This window comes from Xenopus laevis, chromosome 3S (genome assembly GCF_017654675.1).
Source record: "Xenopus laevis strain J_2021 chromosome 3S, Xenopus_laevis_v10.1, whole genome shotgun sequence".
Lineage (NCBI taxonomy): Eukaryota > Metazoa > Chordata > Amphibia > Anura > Pipidae > Xenopus > Xenopus laevis.
Window position 1 is genome coordinate 117,306,242 of NC_054376.1, and position 14,790 is coordinate 117,321,031.

A 14,790-nucleotide genomic window follows, 5' to 3' on the forward strand; every position below is an offset into this window, starting at 1 on the left:
CCCTTTAGGGCTCTTACACACAGGCTTTGATTTGTGTGCTCCCCTGCATTGTGCTCAGGGGAGCGCAGGAGACGACGCACTGAATTATTGTCAATGGGGCTGTACTCACACAGACGCATGTATGCGCCGAACACAGGTAAAATGCAACATGCTGCGTCCCAACCTGCGTTCAGCGCATACATGCGTCTGTGTGAGTACAGCCCCATTGACTATAATTCAGTGCGTCTACTCCTGCGCTCCCCTGCGGCTGAACGGATGAAAGGACAATACAGGGGAGCACACAAACAAACGCCCGTGTGTAAGAGCCCTTAGGGAAAGTATCTAATGGTTTCAGGCAAGAGGGAAGTTGCCAGGAGGCTGTGTGTCCATTTTAGGCATTTCTTATTATTGTGAATGGGGCTGTACTCACACAGATGCATGTATGCACCAAACGCAGGTTGGGACGCAGCATGTTGCATTTTACCTGCGTTTGGTGCATACATGCGTCTGTGTGAGTACAGCCCCATTGACTATAATTCAGTGCATAGACTCCTGCGCAATGCAGGGGAGCACACAAACAAATGCCTGTGTGTAAGAGCCCTTAGGGCCCTTAGGGCTCTTACAGTCAAGTTTTTTTACCTGCGCTCCCCTGCATTCCGCTTTTCTGCGTTCAGCCGCAGGGGAGCGCAGGAATAGACGCATTACATTTTTTCCAATGGGGCTGTACTCACACAGGCGCATGTAGGCGCCGAACGCAGGAAAAATGCAGCATGTTGCGTCTCAACCTGCGTTCGGCGCCTACACGCGTCTGTGTGAGTACAGCCCCATTGGAAAAAATGTAATGCGTCTATTCCTGCGCTCCCCTGCGGCTGAACGCAGAAAAACGGAACGCAGGGGAGCGCAGGTAAAAACGCTCGTCTGTAAGAGCCCTTAGTGAAAGGATCTAATGGTTTCAGGCAAGAGGGAAGTTGCCAGGAGGATGTGAGTCTATTTTGGGAACCCTATTCCCCGGGCCCCCTTGCAGGGTTGCAGTTATAATATAACAAATGAAGCTTGTTTACTATGTATCTACGTGTGCAATTCCAAGGTACAAGTATCATGTGCAGATTTTGAATGTTGCATTTGTTTTGTAAATGAGCCCCATGCGTTTCCAGTTTTCCAAGCGGTATAAAGGTGATACCTTTAACTAAGATAATAATTGCAAGCTTTCAGAACATTTTAGTTCCTTTTTCAAGCTGATCACAGTGTAACATTTTTACTGTCTAACACGGTACAACAACTTTACCTGCCTCCAGTGCAGCAATGCTCTCTCCTTCAATCATCATATAATCACCCACTGTGGCTCTCCATCTTTCCCGGGCCCCCCAGCAGTCATAACCCCTGTTGTTTGCACTTGCACTTTGCTAAAAATAAGTTTAACATACTTATTTATTCATCAGTAAACCAGTGTTCTCAGTTACAAAGCAGTATTCAATGATAATGTGTGATTCACATTTGTTGGTACTGTACCTCTACCAAGGACAGTTTTTAGCCTTGACCCTAAGTAGGGATGCACTGAATCCTGGATTTGGTTTAGGATTTGGACGATCTGAGTTAATTTTGGTCGGATTCGGCTGAACCAAATCAGAATCCTATATAACTGAAAAAAATCAGTTGTTTCCACTGGTGTGCCTCCGGAGCAGAAAAAGTGTTTGGATTCAGTTCGGTATTCGTGGGAATCCATACCTCTTGATTCAAGGATTCTCCGGACCCTGAAAAGCAGGGTTCAATGCATCCCTTTGTTTTAAACCGTGGTGGTGGTAAGAAGATGTATAGTTTGGGTCAAATTAAAGGTCCCCATAGACGCAAAGATCTCTCTTGCCGAACGACCGATTTAAGCGAAGTCCGACCAATCCTTCGAAATTATCGTGCGGTTAGTGGGATTCGAACGATCGAACATCTTACGATTTTTCGTCCGAAAATTGATCGGCCAGGTTAAAAAATCTTTGTCGGTCCCAGTGCAATCAATCTATCTATGTTTGCAGGGCCAAGCAGGCAGCTCCACTTTGTTTTCCTGGCAATAACTTTTTAGTTCATGGACAATTCGTACAATCGTTTTGAGATAATCCTGGTCTCACGATGACGATTGGATCTTTTAAAAATCTTTACATCTATGGCCAGCTTTAGATGCAAATCTACAACATATTCGTAGCCAATCAAAATTCCGTCATTTGCATTTGTACATCCATTCTCAGGAGGAGCACATGATATCCCTGTGTCTCATACTTCTTTAGCCTTCCTGCTTCCCTGATACCCAAGTAACAGTGGGTCCTATATGGTTATGCACGGCTCTATTATTTGAAGAAAATAGGCATTTATGTTTTTCTTTTCTTTTGAAAAAACAGCGAGTGCCTCAGATGAGCTAAATCTATTCATGCCTTCGCTCTCAGCAGATCCTGCAATGCATCCCATTACGTACATTATCGCTCTACAAATAAGGGGAGCGAGGAAGTGTCCGGGATGAATAGGAAATAGGAGAAAATCAATAGCTCTTACTTCTCTCATGCTGCTAATCTATAGATACTAGCTAGGGAAGTAATCGCTGAGAATTATATACAGTTAACAAGGTGCCGAGCAAACAGACTCCAAAGCACCAGGGCAAAGAGTTAAGGGTGCAAGTGCATTATTGATTGTGCCCTTAACTACTATGGTGAAATCCGTTAACTATTATGATGGCGTCAGTGTCTAGCAGTAACGATAACGGAATTACCAACCACCACTTGCACAGCCGAATCTTACTCGCAATAAAGCAAACGAAAAAACAACCAAAAAAAGAAACTTTATTAGCCAGGTATTTTTACACGCAAGGGCATCGTGTGGCACAGCTTCGGTGGCAAAATTTTGGAAAACGTGAAAGTAAGACAGGGTCAGGACAAAAAGAATCTTGTCACGGTCGGCACCCAACACCAGAACAAATGCCAAGCACCCTGGTCTCGGCTCGTGCTTCACCTGTAGTGTGACCGCCTTTGGCCTTGGGAGGAGCCCTCAGCTACTTGGATGCCACCAGGACTTAAACGAGAGGTGCAAGGCTAGAGGTTCTGGATAAGCAGAGGGGTATGACTGTTAGCAAAGTCTTTGGGCAGAAGGTCTTTGTACAAGGTGTAGACAGAATCTTAGTCGGAACTGGCTGGGTCGAGGCAGGCAGAGAGTGAGCGTAAACAAATCAGGCTGGGTCTGGGCAGGCAGCGTTCAAAGCGAGGTCAGGCAGGCAAGGGTCAAAACCGGGAGATTAATCAGAAGGATATAGCAGAAGGGATGGTCGAAGTTCAAGCAATGGATCAGGATACAGAGGTCAGAATCGTCAGGAACAGGCAGGGGTCACAACAGGTTGTCAAAATCAAGCTCAGAATCAGAATAGCAAAAGCTAAAGGCACCAGGAACAAACCTATAACGGGCAGTGAAAAACTATACAATACCCCTTTAAATATTTAAATTTTGCGACATTGCGCACACGCGCCTATAAATACAGCAGAGGTGCGCTGCGCGCGCCCTTAGTCATCAGGCGCCGGATGAAGATGGACGAGTGGCGGGCGTCCCTGCCGCCCCCCCACAAGACCACCAGGGTAAGCTGTTACAAATCTACTCCAGAGGGAATGCTTTTGGATTTGGTTATTGCAATCCAGGTGCCCCAAGGGCCTCAATGAGGAATATAATGTGTCCTGTTTCCTATGAAGTAGTTTTTGTTGTAACTAACTTTGTCTTCTTTTTTTGTAACAGATAAGAAAAATTCCCCCGATAAATTTCTAGGGATAGGTAAAACTCCCTTTCCCCTTTCCTATACAGGCAGGGTGAGTTACTTACTTTGTATCTTAATTATTTCTCTGCGCTTATACATTAGTTGCCAGATTATTTCCTATTTCACTGTTTACTGTTTCATCAAGCCCCTGTTTAGTGGCTGATGTTATTATGATTTTGTTTCACGGACTTTGTTTTTTTTTCACTTTTTTCTTTTTTATTGGCTTTTTATTATTTTTCTTTTTCCTTTCTCATGGACTGCACAGTAACACATAGAATCATTTTTTGGAATAATCTCTTTTTTTTGGGGTTGGGCTTATTATACTGCCTACATTACTGTACATTGAACTGTTGCTTTTTCAATTGTACATGTACATTTTTTCAATTGATTACCCTATATATATTTTTTGTATCCAGCCTCTGTATGCTTGATAAAAGGGCGTGGCCCTGAAACGTTGCACTTCCGCACAAACAATAAAGCAAGGGTTTTGTCTGCAAATTAATGCCTTGAGTGCCGGTAAATTTCTTTTTGCGCCAGTGTCTAGCAGGACATAATATAATGTAATGGGGAAACTTTTTTAACAATGGAGTATAAATAGGCGCAACAAAAAAAACTAGCAGTATTGCCTGGTCCTAACGCTGTCATATGAGCTCTTGATAAAAAGCATCCTAGTGTGTTGATTGAATGTAATAGGGACCTTAGATTAGAACAGTGATCCCCAACCAGTAGCTTGTGAGCAACATGTTCTCCAATCCCTTGGATGTTGCTCCTAGAGGCCTCAAAGCAGGAGCTTATTTTTGAATTCCAGGCTTGGAGGCAAGTTTTGGTTGTATAAAAACCAGGTGCACTGCCAAACAGAGCCTCAATGTAGGTTGACAATCCACATAGGGGCTACTAAATGGCCAATCACAGCACTTATTTGGCACCCCAAGAACATTTTTCATTCTATTGTTGCTCCCCAACTCCTTTTACTTCTGAATTTTGCTCATGGGTTCAAAAGGTTGGTGATCCCTGGATTAGAAGCTCCACTGGGGCAGAGAGTGATGTAAATAATTAACAATCTATCTATGTTGTAAATGTGTTGGGCGCCATGTTCCTGAGGATTACAGATGGTCAGTAGATGTCTCTCTTTTAGGAATAGGCATGGGGTGGGCAGAAGAGACATGGCTTATGGTTCAATGGTGGGTGGGCACTAAGACCCTAGGTACATACCTATGCTTCCACCTTTAACTTCTGTTTTCCAGAAGGGGCGAATGTCGAAGGTGGGTGGGAGAGAGCAGTTGCAGAGTGGGGTGTGGCATGGAAAAGAGAGATTTGTCTACTGGAGGGGATAGTTGCATGGGGTGGTGGGTTGGTTGAGCCGGAGACTTGCCTTGGTGACCTTTTGTGTTGGTTTGGCTCCACTCTCCACTTTGCCCACCCCAGCTCCTTCTATTTGTCTGTTACTTATTAGCGTTCCATGACCCCCATGACATGTAAATGATCACATGGCAAAACATACAGTAGGGAATATTCCTGGAATCATTGCCACAACAAATATTTCCACGTTTTGCCACTGGCGAATAAATTCGCAAATCTTCAGTGAAAATTCCCCAGGGTATATTCGCCGGCGTCAATTTCCGATTTTGAAGATTTTTTCGTGAAAATGTTCCAATTTCACAATTTATTTAGTGAACCCATTCGAATTTCAATATTTTTTCATGAAAACGTTCGAATTTCACGATTTTTTTTGTGAACTTTCCGATTTCGCTAATTTTTCTACGTTTTGCGAATTTTGCAGGAAATTCACAAGATTTTCAGTGAAGTGAAATGGGAGAAATTCGCCCATCACTACTTAGTGTTTATCCATCTTGATTATGACTAAAGGCCACACATCAACTTGCCATTACCAGATTTTGGGAAAGTCTTCTGTCCCAGACTAATGCAGGCCAAGGGATAGAATTAAAGACTGCACAGTCGCAAACAAACAAAAAGTCTTCAATGCAACTGTGTCTCCTATAGAAATAATCAGTATATTACATGTCCCATCCCTGGCTATTAAAGCACTAAGCTCTTCCATGATATGCAGAACTCTGAAGTGTCCTTCTTGAGTTAGGGAAGGACTACATGGGCGATTCCGCCGCGATCCGACGCGATGCGCAAAATTGCAGGCGTTGCGTCGGATGCAACGGAAATAAGGTAAGTAATTCAATTGTCCCATCGTGTCGCATTGTTGATGCGACGCGACACAACTGTTGGATGCAGACGCTGCACGGTGCATCTGCATTCGACATTGGTGTCATGTCGCATCAACAATGCGCCACGATCCGGCACTGCCATTACTTACCTTGTTTCCGTCGCATCCGATGTGATGCCTGCGATTTTGCTCAGCGCATCGGATCACAGATGAATCGGCCGTGTAGTCCTGCCCTTACACAACATAAGCCAATGAACAGGTGTATTGTAGGTGAGGGCTTTCACAATGCCGCGTCTGAAATGATCATCGCAAACTGAAATTCTGGAAGTAAATCATGCATTGGAAACGAGGATTAGCCTACTAACTGTTAAGGGAAAATGTATACGTCTCCCTCGAGGACCTGTGACACTGCAAGGCAGGTGTCTAATGGCTGATAGTTATCCTTTCTCAGCTGGTTGTCGTGCCTAATCAAAATTTTATGACTGATAAGATCGGCATGTCAGGTTTGGGTAGAGAACCAACATCTCTGCTGGCTGGAGACACAAAATGCAAGGCGATAGCACCTGTCTATTGTGACCACATAAAAAGGAAGTTCTGCTTAATGATCTACCCACGTTAGCAAAACCAAAAATATAGTCTGCTCTGTTTATAAAGAGGGGTCAAGTTCATTGGGCTGTGCCAACCTGATATGTAAGAATCCACTCTGAGCTATTGTGGACATGGACATAATGCCCTACATTTTTATTTAGAACAATCCTGACAGTTCCTGACTATTGCTGAGCCTGACTGAGCTGAGTATTTGGGGTATGCGTAGTCTAAAGGGTTAGCAGGGAGTTTGAATTGAGGGGCTACTGTGTCTCAACATTTACTTTTTCTTTTGAGTATTTCTTTTGAGTAAGTACTGAAGGATGAGTTCTAAATCATTTCCCTTTTTATTGCCTGCCTACAGATTAACGGGGTCATTTAGGATGACCTTAACTGCAAATGTTGGAGCACTTTGCGCATGTTGGGTCTAACTTAAAGGGATACTGTCATGGGAAAACATGTTTTTTTCAAAACGCATCAGTTAATAGTGCTACTCCAGCAGAATTCTGCACTGAAATCCATTTCTCAAAAGAGCAAACAGATTTTTTTATATTCAATTTTGAAATCTGACATGGGGCTAGACATATTGTCAATTTCCCAGCTGCCCCTGGTCATGTGACTTGTGCCTGCACTTTAGGAGAGAAATACTTTCTGGCAGGCTGCTGTTTTTCCTTCTCAATGTACCTGAATGTGTCTCAGTGAGACATGGGTTTTTACTATTGAGTGTTGTTCTTAGATCTACCAGGCAGCTGTTATCTTGTGTTAGGGAGCTGCTATCTGGTTACCTTCCCATTGTTCTTTTGTTTGGCTGCTGGGGGGAAAAGGGAGGGGGTGATATCACTCCAACTTGCAGTACAGCAGTAAAGAGTGATTGAAGTTTATCAGAGCACAAGTCACATGACTTGGGGCAGCTGGGAAATTGACAATATGTCTAGCCCCATGTCAGATTTCAAAATTGAATATAAAAAAAATCTGTTTGCTCTTTTGAGAAATGGATTTCAGTGCAGAATTCTGCTGGAGCAGCACTATTAACTGATTCATTTTGAAAAATTTTTTTTTCCCATGACAGTATCCCTTTAAGCTTTAACTTTTGACCACAACCTTTTACTGCCCCACCTCCGTGCATGCCTTTTTATATACTAATGCCCCATTTTGTGACGTCAAGGAGGGTATATACTGTAAACAAGGGAGTCAGGTGTGTGTGTTGCTGGACAAGGTTAGGATTATTGTACGAGTTGACTTTTAGTTAACCCACACATCACTACTAAGAAAAAATTGTACCATATAGTGCTTGTCAAGGTCACTTTTAGCAAGGTTCAAGGAGCAAGTAAAATTCAGGCAGGTTAAGATAGTCCAACACCTGCTATCAAAGGGGTTAAAGAGTGTCTTACCTGAATTTCAGGCACAGATCAGGGCAGGCAACAATCAGAAGAGTGGAATCAGGCAGGAGGTCAGAAACCAGAAGATGAAAAATAGCAATTTAAAGCCCACCAGGAACTCCCACAATAGTCTTAGGGAGTTATTTATTAAACTCGGAATGCCAGAAACCTGAAAAATTTGTGTTTTTTTTAGTATAATATCCTAATTTTAAGTGAACCCCCCCTACACACACAAATTTGTCAGGATATATTATACCCCGAGGATGGAAAAGGTCAGAATACGAAAATCTGCCATCACAGACCTGCCGAGGTTGCATATAAGTCATTTTGTTGCATATAAGTCGTTTAAGATTTTTTGATGTGCGCTGGGTTTCGTGAAATAATCCAAAGATTTCAGGGCTTTTGGGCAAAACGCAGGAGTTTTCAAGTGGAAAATCCAAAAAATTCATATTTTTCACAAATTTTTTTTTTTCCCCCACAAACAAAATTTTTGAAAAAGTGTATTAATAAATAAGGCGAGTTGAGATCAATTTCGGACTTTGATAAATAACCCCCTTAGAGTTGGGCATGGAATTTGAGTTCTTGGTTTCTTTTTTGATGTTCTGGTGCGTGGAATCTATGTGGCAGCTGCAGTGAACCACCAAGGAGAGCTGTCAGTGCTCCTGACAATGCTCTTTTAAAGGAGAACTGAACCCTAAAAAGGAATATTGGTAAAAATACCATATTTTATACACTAAACTTATTGCACGAGGCTAATGTTTCAGCTTGTCAATAGCAGCAATGATCCAGGACTTCAAACTTGTCACAGGGGGTCACCATCTTGGAAAGTGTCTGTGACACTCACATGCTCAGTGGGCTCTGATTGGCTGTTGAGAAGCTAAGCTTAGGGCTCGTCGCTAATTTTCCAGAAGAAAATGAGGTTGGTCTGTAATATAAGCTGATGCTACAGGGCTGATGTGTATAGAGATAGAGAACTTACGATTTATAATGCTAGCTTTCCTAAATGAGCCGTAAGACTATGAATATGTTCACCGCTCTCAGGAGTTTGTGCAAAGAAATATTCTGAATAACTGGCTTCGTTATGCGAACATCGCCGTTAAATAAAACAGCGGTGCATCTTTGTAAGACAACTGAAGCAAGTAAGTGGCGGAATATAGATTGTCGGTGTCAGTTGAGATCAGATGGTTATCATTCACCGCATTGATCTGCGAGCTATGAGGAGTCAAACACCTTCTGTGTAATTGCAATCAATTTCTAACACATGGGGAAATGGTTTTGGATGGGCAATCTAGATAACATGGCATGGAAATGAATAGCCTTAGGCTGGAACTACACGGTGCACGTTCTTCCGATTCTGACCATTCAGCACTAACAATGGCCGATGTTTGGAAGCCTTATCTTCATTTTCCATCCAGCCCGATCAATGATATCCAAGTCTTCTGGCGATTATCGGTCGGCTCTTTTCCCACCATACACGCACCGAATATCATACGAAAATTTGTTTCACCCGATATTATCTGTGCGTCTATGGCCACCTTAAGGCTGGAACTACACCGATCTGGCGCTATCAGAGGAAAACCCCAGGGGGCAAATTCACTAAACGCCGAAGCGCCTAACGCTAGCGTGAATTCGCCAGCATTGGGCATTTTTTTAATTATCTGATTCACTAACGGACGCTGACGTAAATTTGCTAGTATTACTTCGCACCCTTACGCCTGGCCAATTTGCGCAACGGACATAACTAAGCAAATTCACTAACGCGCGAATGATTCTGAACGCTGCCTTTTACGCCAGACTTCCTTCGCCACCTCAGACCAGGCGAAGCGCAATAGAATAAGTTAAAAAAACTTCTAAGTCCCAAAAAACGCTGGCTTTTTTTCATTTTTTATGGGTGATAGGCTGAAAAAGATCGAAACTTTTTTGGGGCTCCCCTCCTTCCTCCCTACATTTCCTAACTCATGGCACCTTAACTATACAGTGGGCACATGTGTAGGGCAAAATAAAAATTTTATTTGCTGTTTTGAAGGTTTCCCAGGCTTGTGTAGTGCTGCTACATATTCCTCCATTGTAACTTCAATTTGGCGCTGTATGCAAATTAACCATCGATAGCGTAACTTCGCTTTGCTTGGCGAATTAACGCTAGTGCAACTTCGCAACCTTACGCTACCCCTGAGTGCAACTTCGGATTTTAGTGGATTTGCGTAACGCTGGCAAAAATACGCCTGGCGAAGGGCGGCGAAGTGTGGCGAAGCGGACGCTGGCGCAATTACACATCTTAGTGAATGTCCCACCCGGTCCCATACCTGTATAGCTAAGTCCTAGATTCAGTATATACCCGTATTGTAAAACAGAAGTATATGAAAAGTCACCATATTACGGTATGACACAGGTTACTCAGATTTCTGTAAGACACGAGAACTGATTATGCATGATGACATCAGAGTACAAGTATGGAATCCAAATGGTATCCAAAATTTGTTTTGCACAATATTATCTGTGCCGCTAGGGCCACCTTTAATGTAGAAACAAACCAGCAGCACCCTGATTATAGTGAAATAAGTGATTTGTTGTTTATTTTAGCCCATGTACATACAAGGTAAGGGCAACGTTTCGGACCCCTCTGGGCCCTTTATCAAGCCTATGGCCACCTTAAGGCTGGAACTACACAGGGCGCGTCCTTCCGATCCGGCTCTATGAGAGGAATTGCAGGCGTCACGTTACATGCGCCAAATCTAGTGTAAATAATACAAATGTCGCATCTACAAACTGATTGCAATCAGTTTGTAGATGCAACGTTTGTATTACTTACGTTCGATTCGTCGCATCTGATATGACGCCTGCCCTTCCTCTCATAAACCGGATTGGAAGGACGCGCACCGCATAGTTCCAGCCTTAAGGTGGCCCTAATTTTTGTACGATATTCGGTGAGTGTATGGTGAGAAAAGAGCCGACGATAACGACAGAAGACTTGGATATCGTTGATTGGGGTCTACGGAAAAATTTGATCGGGTGCTTTTGAAGGCTCCCAAACATCGGCCATTGTTAGTGCTGAATGTTCAGGTAGAATTCTATTGTTTCTATCTATATATCTGACGATTCAGCTCTACACATTCATTGAAATGAACGATCTTTCTTGGAAAGATCTTTTCCAAAAAAGATTGTAATTGTTATGTTGTACGATATTCGTTGCGTGTATGGTGGGAAAAGAGCCAACCAATATTGACAGAAGACTTGGATATCGGTCGGCTCTTCGATCAGGCTGGACGGAAAATTATATTCGGGTGCCTTTGAAGGGACCCAAACATCGGCCATTGTTAGTGCTGAATGGTGAGATACAGGTGGAATTCTATTGTTTCTCTCTGTATATCTGATCTGATTCAGCTCTACACGTTTATTGAAACAAACAATCTTTCTCGGAAAGATCTTTTCATTGTTCCAACTCACCTCATTATCATGTTCTACAGCCCTCATTATCTTCTTTCATGTGCATGTGTGAGTCTGAATTAAGCTTCAATATATTCCATAGTTTTCAACGGCAGCACTTATCCTGTGAGTGCCATTGCTATAATGGGATTTGTTTTGTGATTAACTCCGCACCGAGAGAAATGTAGCAGCTCCCGTTTAAGTTGTTCATTCCTATAGAAATCCTCCTTTTTTAACCAAGTAGCTTTAGGCCACCCGTGTAGTGGGCAAACCGAGCATTTGTCGAATCGGATCACATACTTATCTGTCCATACATGGGAACCTTGCTATGTATTGATGCAAATAAGTAGCGCTCACATTATCAGCGATGCCCTTATGCTTTATTATGTGCATATAGATGAATATAGAGTCTATGAATGAAATAATCCTTCCCGGGAGATAATAACAGCTGACAGCTGACGTACATTGGGTTAACTATGTACAAACGGAACATAATTCTCTCCGCCGTGTGGATTCCGCACACGTTCCCATTAGCAAATCTCTCTATGGAAGCCAATGCATTTGTCGCAGGGTGCCAACATCACGCAGAACTGGCTGTGTTATTGTGCACTTTATCATTTTTCAGTACAAGACAGAGAATGGATCTTTCTTCTTTTTTTTTTTGGTCCGTAATGGCGGTGACGCTGTGCTGTTTTGTGTGCGGTATTTAGAAAGAGAGAGACAGAAGTGGGGGCTTCAAATGCAGTTTGTATCTCAGCCGCGTGCTAATCCTTTCTCTCTTTTCCCTTTAGGAGTTTGCGAAATAGCTGTGAACAGTAAAAGCAAGCAATTTATTTATGCAAGAGAGGGGGAATGAATGCAATTCTGCAAATGTGTATACAACACAATACCCGCTTTGATCCAAAAGTGCTACTCGGAGCTTTTATTAATGGAATTTATTTAGACGGCACCAGAAAGTTTTAGATTGTTACCCAAAGGAATATGGCCAAAATCACAATTATAATAAAAAAAGTGGACCTATTATTCTAATTTATATAGCGCCATCACTCTCCGCATCGCTTTACACAGTTACCTTTTTTCTTTTATATATACAGGTATGGGAATCGTTAATTGGAAACACGTTATCCAGAAAGCTCCAAATTACAAAACAGCCATCTCCCATAGACTCCATTCAGGGTCGGATTGGACCAGCAGGACACCAGGAAAAAACCCGGTGGGCCCCGGGCCCAGACCTGTCATTTACGCCCTAAACTCCCTTCCAGCCCCCAGTTGCTGCCGCAAGCAGGAAAAAAAGTTAGGTGCAAGGGGGCCGGAGGGGGGTTGTGGCTCGGGGGGCCGAGTGTTCCGGATAACAGGTCCCATACCTGCATAGCCTAAGTCCTAGATTCAGTATATTCAGTAGATATCAGTATTGTAAAATACAATTATATTAAAAGTCACCATATTATTGTATGACACAGGTTACTCAGATTTGTGTAAGACATGTGACTGAGAACTGATCATGCATGATGACGTCAGAGTATGGGATCCATTATCCAGAAACCCATTATCCAGAAAGCTCGGACTTACAGGAAGGCCATCTCCCATGGACTCCATTTTGTGTCTCAGTGGGACATGGGTTTTTACTATTGAGTGTTGTTCTTAGATCTACCAGGCAGCTGTTATCTTGAGTTAGGGAACTGCTATCTGGTTACCTTCCCATTGTTCTTTTGTTTGGCTGCTGGGGGGGAAAGGGAGGGGGGTGATATCACTCCAACTTGCAGTACAGCAGTAAAGAGTGATTGAAGTTTATCAGAGCACAAGTCACATGACTTGGGGCAGCTGGGAAATTGACAAAATGTCTAGCCCCATGTCAGATTTCAAAATTGAATATAAAAAAATCTGTTTGGTCTTTTGAGAAATGGATTTCAGTGCAGAATTCTGCTGGAGTGGCACTATTAACTGATTCATTTTGTAAAAAAAAAATTTCCTATGACAGTATCCCTTTAAATTCTCATTTCTGGCTTGGGGCAAGTTTTGGTTATATAAAAACCAGACGTGAAACAGAACCTCCTGTAGGCTGCCAGGGGTCTACCAATCACAGCCCATAATTTATGCCCCAAGGAATTTTTTGCATGTTTATGTTACTCTCCAGCTTTCGTTTACATTTGAATGTGGCTTGGGAGTAAAGAAAGTTGGGGATCTCTGTCTTAGGGACTTGTGGGGGCTGTTTGGGCCTTTCTGTACTGAAATACCAGGATCTATACTAAATCCAAGTCCAGGCCTGAATGTTTCCCAAAGAGTGGCATGAGAAGATGAGTTTAGTCTGAAGGCCAGTGATGTGGCCAGTAGACAATAACTAAACAGCTGTAACTCTTTCTCTTGGTTTACTGCAGACAGTGATATTGTTGGGCAATGAGATCAAAGAATCTGGGTGGCACAGTAACCTTTTTATACCTTTTTATACCTTCTTACATATATATCTATGGTCTATCCTACATTATACAGAAAAGAGAAGTAAACGAACTGTGAAAATATCCACCAATCACTAGGCATACATTTTTGTGGTTTTCTTAGCTTTCGGCTTCTTTGACCTTTAGAAATGGGCTACTGATCTTAACTTCCTTTGAGACCTTCTTGAGTTTAAGACCTTGACTTCCTTTGTTCGGCTTTAACACTTGTGCGGTACGTGCATTTGCATTACGGTTCAAAGAGACAAGAAAATTATTTAGGAGGAAAGATACATCATAAAGGGATGTTGTCATGATTTTTATGGTGTCGTTTTTATTTCTAAATTACATTGCTTATACTGCAATTAATTCACTCTACCATATAAAGCTTTATTCCTGAGCCAATAAGTATATTTTTTTACTTGTAATATTGGTGTGTAGGCGCATCTCAGGTCATTTTGCCTGGTCATGTGCTTTCAGAAAGTACTTTAGGATGGAACTGCTTTCAGGCAGGCTGTTGTTTCTCCTACTCAGTGTGGAGTCACAGTGGGACTTGGATTTTTACTATTCAGTGCTGTTCTTATATCTACCAGGCAGCTGTTATCATGTGTCAGGGAGCTATTGTCTGGTTACCCATTGTTCCGTTATTAGGCTGATGGCGGGGGAAGGGAGGGGGTGCAAATTATAGTGCAGCAGTAAAGAGTGACTGAAGTTTATTAGAACACAAGTTACATGACTGGGGGCACCTGGGAAACTGATATGTCTAGCCCCATGTCAGATTTTAAAATTAAATATAAAAAAAAATCTGTTTGATCTTTTGAAAAAAAAAAAAAATCAGTGCAGAATTCTGCTGGAGCAGCACTATTAAAGGGGTTCCAAACACTTTTTTCAGTTCAGTTGTTTTCTGATTGATCCCAAGAAAGAAGGACTTTTTTCAATTACTTTCCATTATTTATTTTTTACAAAATCTAAGTTTAAAGTTGAATGTTCCTGTCTCTGGTGTTTCAGTTTTGCAGCTTAGTAATTCAGATGCAGACTGGGCAA